This window comes from Crocodylus porosus, unplaced genomic scaffold (assembly GCF_001723895.1).
Source record: "Crocodylus porosus isolate Cpor-Errol unplaced genomic scaffold, CroPor_comp1, whole genome shotgun sequence".
NCBI classification, from domain to species: domain Eukaryota; kingdom Metazoa; phylum Chordata; order Crocodylia; family Crocodylidae; genus Crocodylus; species Crocodylus porosus.
In genome coordinates, this window is record NW_017728921.1 from 1185786 (window position 1) to 1193797 (window position 8012).

The following is an 8012-nucleotide window of genomic DNA, read 5'->3' on the forward strand; positions in this document are numbered from 1 at the left end:
GGCACTGGGAGGAGATGTTGGCACAGGTCAAAGCGCTTTTGCCAGTGGTGACTTTGCTGATCCCAGGAGCCTGCATCTGGTGCTAGCATCCCATGCGGTGGCGAGCAGCGAGGGAAGGTTTGGGGTAAAAACGGGGAGAGTAAAGGGGTGACTGGAGTGAGCCAGCACCAGCTCTGCATGGTTGGGGGGTCTCGCTGTTTCTCTCCGATTTGTCGGCTTGGGCTCCCAGCAAGGGGATGGGAAACGTACCTCCATCCTCGGCATCAGCTGTGTCCTCGGGGGGTTTCCCTGCACAGATGCGCAACCATCTTCCTCCTGAATGGGATTTCCAGAAGGCTTTGTGCCCGGGGTCCGGGCTGAGTCACTGCTCCAGCCATTGCTTTGTGGTGGATACGAGGAGTGAGAAGGATGCGAGTCAGACCCATGGTTTGTCCTCTTTTAGCCTCGGGTTAGGCTCGCTCCTGATTTCTTTCCTCCTTGTCATCACAGGGCATAAATTATCACCACCCCTCTGCCTCAAAAATGAGGTGGGAATGACAGAAACGAGACACTGGGACTTTTCCTTGGTTCCTCATTTCTCGAATTCTGTCTCTGCAGAGCCTAAGACCGAGCCAAAGGTTTTTTATAGTAGCCCCGTCTGGGTGGCTTTGCTGTGAATCATTTCCCCATTTCTGAATTCACACAGGCTCTGCGCAAGCGTGTCTTGGGTTTGCCGTGTTTCTCCTTTAACAGTGCAGCATACACTGGGCCTTGGGGTTTCCTGGCACAGGTGCTTGCCCATGGTAAAGACCATCATGTGCCGCGCAGGCTTGTAAGGGCAAGAGGGTTCTTGGCTGAGGGATCACCGCGTCTGGCTGTGCGATGGCCACATGTCTCCCAGGGTCATCTTCGGTGATGGACTCAGCAGCCGATGGCCAAGGCTGGTGCCGGTTCAGGGTTTGCGGACAGCGGGTTTCCCACCGGGTTTCGTAGCAGCAGCAGGTCCCGTTCAGTATAAATATAGTGCTCCTGGAGCTCAGGCGTTGCCATCTGAGGCCTGCCCTGCACTTCTTGCTGGCTGCGGAGCAGTGAGGACGTGGGGGCGACAACGGGAGCTTTTGCTGCATGTGCAGCAGTGGACGCTTTTGCATTGGGCTAGTAACTCTGGCTGGGGAATGTGAGCAGGGCCGGGGGCTTCGGTAGAGCTGCGATTGCACCCGGGATACAGTTGGCCTGCCAGATGGATGCTTCTCTCATGGCGCCAGCATCCTGCCCCGGGACACCCATCACTCTCATCGGTTAACCCAGGGGATTGCGGTAGCAGCCGTCCCTTCCTTGGGGCGGCCATGGAGGAGTGCGGGGTCGGCTGCTTGTATGCAGTGGGATGAGGATGGAGACTCCCGTGTCTCCACGGTCCCTTTGGTCTGGAAAAATTCTCCCTGGACTGTCATTCTAGAGTGTTTCTAGGGTCATGAACCCTGCCCTGCCCTCTCGGACACTTGCTGCTCTCTCCGGTTGGCTGCTACCGCTTCCCAGGGGTGGCTGGATCTGCAAACAAACCTGCATCAGGTGAAAGCAAGCGGCATGCCACTCTGGGACAAGGATGGCTCTGGAAAAGCTCCCAGGTTGTGGCTGCCTCGCTCGCTCCGAGCCCAAGGCATGGCAAAAGGATGTTTCCTTCTGTCTCGGTAGATGGCATCCAAGTGAGAAAGAGCCTTGCTCCATGCGGAGATGTGGCTCCAGGCTTCCTGCTCCAGGATCCTGTCTGCAAAGCAAACCCAGAAATCTCGGAGCTGCCTGAATTCTCGGGAACGGGGGGCAGGGAGGATTGGGACTGGTGCCACCACCTGAGCAGGGACATGCAGGTATCAGTGACTTCCCCAGCATTAGGGGCCACACGCTGGCTCCAGCGCCGAGGGCAAGAGACGGCCGTGGCCCGTGTGTCTGCTTCGGAGACTGGCTGACAGGCCATGTTATCGGACTGCCCCACACTCGCATCTGCTGGGTTCCCTCCATCTAGGTCCGTAACGCAGTGCCTGCTCCTTTTTTTAAGAAGGCTACGAAGGAGATGACAACCCAGAGGCTTTGAACGTCAACTGCTTCACCTGCCTCTCTCCTGGCAGGAGGCAGCCAGCCTTGGCTGGTGTCACACCGAAACGGTAAGAAACCCACAGGGCCTTTCGTCGAGCTCATGCGATGAACCTGCTCGAGAACGCCACGAGCTGTTGCATCAACAGATGCTTGTTCCTCGCTGAACGCTGCCCTTGGAAAGCCTCACAGTGCATTTCACAAGGAAGCAACTCCTCTGGGAAGGAGGCGTGGGAAGAGATGAGGGTCTGGTTCGACTGGTTCCTGCGGAGCTGGGTGTGACAGCTTAGTCCGGTTTCTTTGGGGCTGCTTCTTCCACGCCAGGCCTCTGCTAGCAGGTTTTTAATTGCAGGTGCTTTCATTCACAGCACGGCTGGCAGGAACCAGCCTGCTCACAGCCCGCACCGAGGAGAGGTCAGAAATTATGCTGGCACCATCTCCCGAGCGCTGCCCGGGTGTCGCTGCCTGGCCTCCTCGAATGGAGGGTGCTGCGAGTTGGCGGGGCTTCTATAATTTCCGAAACCTTTTGGCATTAAGCAGATAATGAAATGCTTTTCTAATCACAGCTGCCCCCAGGTGATAAGCAAGCAGGACAGTGGTGGTGTAAAATGTCCATCAGATCTTTGTTGATTTGATTTAAACCCTGTTAAAGCAGCCTGGCTTTGTTCGCGGGTCCTTGACTGGCCTCTCCTGGGGATGTGGGGAGTGCTTGGAGGGCATTCGGCTGTGAACGTTCTTCTTGGCTCTGGATTTTACCTTTCAGATATTTCTTAGCAACAGGCTCCAGTGTTTGAAGCTGGTGCATGCTGGCTTTGTGCTGTGTACCCCAGAGCTGTGCAACCTACTTTTGCAATGTATTCACAAGCGGAAATAAAATTTCCTGTGTGCCTCAATTGCAAGAGGGGTCCCTCAATTGCATGGGGGGATTAGGAGAGGAGGTCTCCAGGGGAAATAATCCTATCGTGGACTCTCTGGTTCTCTTGGCAAAACCAAGCATACCAAGAGGCAAGATCATTTCAACAGGGAGGTGTTCTCACTTTACGAGCAGCTAAAATAGGAACTGGACTTAAAACAATGACAAGGAAAGCACCCTTCTTAAAAATAAAATACAATTTAAGAAAAGGTTGTGGGCTCTGCCTGATTTGAAAACAAAGCTATAAAGACATGGTGGGGAGATGACTGCAGAGCTTTGAATGCTGGAGAGAGCTGCCATGTCCCTTAAAGCAGACACACAAGGTGCACTTGGGCGACTGATGGATGAGAAGTCACTTGAGACTGCCAGGTCTCTGGGCACCGCAGGAGAAGGAGGTGTGGCGTTTTATGCAGGCCAGATACCCCCTTCTGCTCCACTGACCCCCCAAAACTGGTGACCTGCAAAAACATGCACCTTATCGAACCCGTTAGGACAGTGCATGGCTTCTGAGATGAAGGCTTCGGCTCCAAGACAACAGGAGGACATCACCCGACCAGGGGAGAGGAGAAGGGACCCCAGCTCGACATCTGTAATGGTATTGAGATCTGCTTTCTGCAAGTGGGCTCCCTGGACCAGACAATAGCTGGGCGAAGTGGAAGCAAAATGAAGAGCCATGGGAAGCTCTGCCAGGAAGGAAGCTGCCAAACGAGGGGGTGTGAGCAGCAAAAGCGATGAGTTTCATAGGAGCGGAGCGGGGGCAAGGTCAGGTTCACACAGTCAGGGTGACCCCAGTAGCTTCTCAACTGTACGGTCTTGGAACAGGCCAAGTTGAACGGAGCCAGACGTCCTCTGCAGCAGGGTGTCGCGGCAGGAGCATCCTTACTTCCATTCTCCTTTCACGGCCGCGTCCTGTGCTGGGTGCAGGCCAGGGCTGGGGGAGGCAGCAGTTCTGTGGAAACCACTGGGGGATCTCCGTGGACTACAAGCCGAGAAGAAGTCAGTGGTGCGGCGCTGGTGCAAACGGCCGGTTTCCTGGGGTGTGTCGTGGGAGTGTGGGAGGCAAGACGTGGGAGATAATGATTGTGCCCTGCTTGATGCTGACGTGGCTCTGAGTGCCGCGCTCTAATAGAGACGTGGACCGACTGAAGACAGTCCGGGGCAGCACCAAGGACACCCAAAGGTTTGGAAACCCCCCACCCCCAAGGAGCGGTTGGACAAGTGAGCTGGGTTTGATCAGCCTGGAGAAGAGGAGGCTGCGGGCTGAGGTGGGTGATAGGCCTCCCAAGAGAGAAAAGTGCAGAGAAGATGGGGATGGGTTGGTCTCTGTGCAGTGGCAGCAGCACAGGAAATGGGCTTCCGTTGCAGCAAAGATGGTTTTAAATGCTGGGGTAGCTTCACACTCGATGCAGCTCTAGGGCTTCACTGTGCAGCCCGGGGCAGGGGGCTGTGAAGCTCCCCCCTTTTCCTGATGAACCGAGCAGGCTGCTTTTGTTGGGGCTGTACATAGGTGCCATTCACAGGGGCATTACGTCCTTTGCAGATATCAGCTGTGTCTCACAGGCTCCTCTGTCCCACTTGTCCGTGCCCGGAGCAGGGTGCTGAGGCGTGCTGTGCTCCCGGGGGTGCCCGGAGCCTCTCTGCTGTTTACCAGGCTGTCAGCCTGCAAAGAGGCCTATGTTATCAGTGCAGTAGGCTGTAAGCATTATCAGGAAGGAAGTGTGTACACGTAAGCATGTGCAGGAGCTCACGCTTTATGCTCGCTCCAGTTCCAGGAGACGGTGCTGGGCTGGGGGCTGTAAAGTACGGTGAACAGCAAACGAGTCGCAGTGCCAGGCACGGCGGGGGGCGGGATGCTCCTGGGAGCTGAGGTCTCAGGCCCCTCCAGGTGAGAACCCCAACTCTGCTTGGAGCTGAGTCTTGTTGGGTGGGGACGAGGCCCTGTGCCTGCGGGGTAGGGTGGAGAGCTCCTGCCAGGCTGCTAGCTCGCTCTGCAGAGAGGATCTTCATGAGCTCACACAGCTGCTGTCAGCTAATGGAGAGCTCCAAGCCCTGCAGACAGGTTCGGCTGGCCACGGAAAGGCAGCAGTGCCGTCCCCCAGTGCAAAGGAGGAAGCTGAGGCAGGGGTCAGCCCTCATCGCAGGAGGTGCTGAGCGCCCAGGGAGCACTCTCAGGCAGTCAGGCTAGAGGTCTCCAGAGGAAGAGCCCCCTTTCCAGGTCTGCGGGCTGCAAGCTGCCTCTGTGTGGTGGCTGTTCATCCTCGAGACTGACCTGTCAGCCAAAGTGCGGGGTCCTGCCACCCTGCAGGGGCTGCCAGCGCCCTACTGCAAGCGGCACCTGTGCATGGGTCACCCCCGTGATCTGCAGAGAGCTCGCGGGGATAAACAGGCTCGTTGGGAATCCTGGGGTCTAGGATAACGGGAGGTGCGTGTGCCTGCACATGTGCACAGGCAGTGTGAGGACCACATTGTTCGGTCCTTGGAGCAGCTGGTGTGTCCTGAAACCCGGGAATCCGGCCGGCTTCGCAGGGGCTCCCCCCTCGCCCCAACTCTTTGATGTTGCTCTGACTTTGCCTGGAGCGCTCGGCTCCATGATCCTAACGTGCTGAGACAGACGCGCGGTTGCAACAGCAGGTGGGGCCAGGCCAGGCTTGGCTGGGAAGGTGTTGGAGCCTGGCTGGTGCCTCGGCCTCTGGCCTGCTGGCCACGAGACCTGGCAGCAGCTACGTCCTCCCCGGGCTCCAGGAGCAGGCTGCGCCGCTCTGCGCGCCTCCGTGCACCAGAGGAGCGTAGGTTGCACTTGCCACCGGCACTTCCATCCAACCCCAAATATCCTGCGGCGTCAGCCTCCCCTTGGGAGCCTGCCGTCCCCAGCAAGAGCTCTGCCCCATGGGAGAAGCCTCCCCATTGCCTTTGTTCCCAGCGGGGTCTCAGCCCTGCGTGGCTCCCCGCCGCTCTGAGTCGCTAGAAGCACTCGGCAAGGCATCTCTCCTGGTGCAACACGCTCCAGCCTGCCGTGCTGGGGGTCGAGGCTTGCTTTGCCTTGCCCATCTGAACAAGGCACGCACACCGGGGTGCTCGGGCCGAGTCCCGCCGGCTGGGTTGCCTCGTGGGGCCATGTGCCTGTTGCCGGGCAGTGATCTTTGAGATGCATGATTTGCAGCCAGCCAGGGCACGCGAGGCCTGGCAACCGGGAGGGTGAATACCAAGAGCAGTAGGCGCTCAGGTGAGGCCCTGCCATACTGCAGCAGATCAATGGTGTGGCTTCTTTCCCCTCCCCCTAGGTGTTTACCAGCCGTCTGTGTCTGAGCGAGAGGCCTGGCCGGCAGGGAGATGAGCCTCCCCGGGGAAGGTAAGTGTATCCAGCGGAGCGGGCTGATGAATATTGCATGCAGCTGCCTGCACATCCACTTCTGCCCTATTCATATTTTATGGCTGTTCCAGGCAGGCTTTCAAGCCTCACGGATATCGGCATCTAACCCAAATGCAGATCAAGGGGGGCTTTTAATGGCAGAGAACTCCCATGGGTTCGTGGGAGTCCTCCAGCCTCACGGCTGCTTTCCCACTGCATTGCTGGCTCACAGCTGCTTTCTTCAGAGCCAGCCCTCGGTTTTTGCTCCGGCTGCAGGAGTTTGTCCCACAGCTTGCCGCGGTTGCGTGTCCCCGGGGCATGGAGCAGGGCTGCACGTGAGTGCAGACAGGGACCGTGCATCAGTGGCGGTGGGTGGGTCTGGCAGCCCTTGGTGGGCTGTCTGCCCAGAGTCACATCCTCGAGACGCCCCGTGGCCGGAGGGGAACCCTTCTTCCCAGGGCCCTCAGCAGGGAGATTGCATGTTGTAACCAAAAGCATCTTGAGTTTAGCAGCGGCTCTGGGTAGGCTCCCAGCACACCAGACCCGTGTCTTTGTAGTGCCTGTTCAATTAAGGCAGTGCACTGCAGTCTCCTCTCCTCCCCCTTAGGCATGAAATATCCTCCGTATAATCAGATGGTCTCAGCTGATTCCCTGCTCCGTGGCCAGGAGGGTCGCAGTCCTCTTGGTTTGGGCTGTAAGTGCGGCTGGTGCCAGAGGCTTGCAAGGTGGGGGGAGAAGTTGGAGGGGCAGGTTTGTTCGTCCTTGGGGTGGCTCTGGCTACACTCCAGGGTCCCCAGGGCAGCGCTATGCACAGCCCGAGCTGGACGAAGGACAGCAGAGGCAGGGCACCCTGCACAGCTGCTGTTGACAGAGCTGATGCCCTCCCCGGCAGGAGACGGAAAGCAAACGAATGCGCTGCCTGTGCCGGGGGCTGTCTGCTTGGATCCGGCTAAATGCCTCCTTTCATTAAGGGCCTCTGGAGGAGGACGACGGGTTTCTCCTTCCTGCTGATGAGGGCTCGTTAAAGAGTTCCCCTTCCCTCCTTCCACTCTTACGCAATCCAGAAGTTGCGAGGGACCTGGGGCAGGATTGCAAAACCTGTGCTGAGCCTGCAGGCAGGGCGGGAGGTGCGGGGGGCAGCCTGCCAGCTTGAACAGGGCCCAGCAAGCCTGGGGACAACCGCCCAGCAACCTGCAGCTGAGCAGCGGGAGCTCGCAGGGGACAAAGGAAGGCCCCTGGTGGGGAGCAGGGTCAGGTCAGTCTGGAGGATGATTCATGGCAGGGTGGAGTTGACTTGGTCATAGCTTCTGCTGCAACCAGCCCCTGGGCTTTCAAGCGGAAAGGGCTTGGGCTGTTCTTTCCTGCGGTCGTGAGTTTTTATAGCAGTAAAATGCACTGAAGCGTCTCATTGGGGAAGCAGGCAGCAAGGGAAAGCCGGGTCAGGGAGCTTTGGGGGAGCAACAGCTCACCTGGTCTGTGGGAGCAGGTGGAGAGAGGGAAGGCTGCAAGCCCCTGTCTCCCCCATGCACCAGAACTACCTGGCTCTCCCCATCGCGGGATGATCAGACCCGGCCGTGGGCTCCCAGGCTGATGGAAGGGACCCACCCCCGGGCTGGGGAAGGAGCCCTGTGTTGGTCCGAGATGCCCAGCCTGCCCAGGGTTCAAGCTGCCAGGGTCAGGCGC

General features: G+C 58.3%; 1 protein-coding gene across 1 annotated transcript in view; it reads left to right on the top strand.

Annotated features, from left to right (window-relative positions):
* The first annotated feature begins 969 nt into the window (after positions 1-969).
* Positions 970-8012, top strand: part of TPST2 (tyrosylprotein sulfotransferase 2) — an 11825-nt gene continuing 4782 nt past the window's right edge. The window contains exons 1-3 of the mRNA XM_019538666.1: positions 970-981; positions 2656-2665; positions 6262-6329. The gene's annotated coding sequence lies outside the window, so the exon portion shown is untranslated. The remainder of the gene's footprint in view (positions 982-2655; positions 2666-6261; positions 6330-8012) is intronic.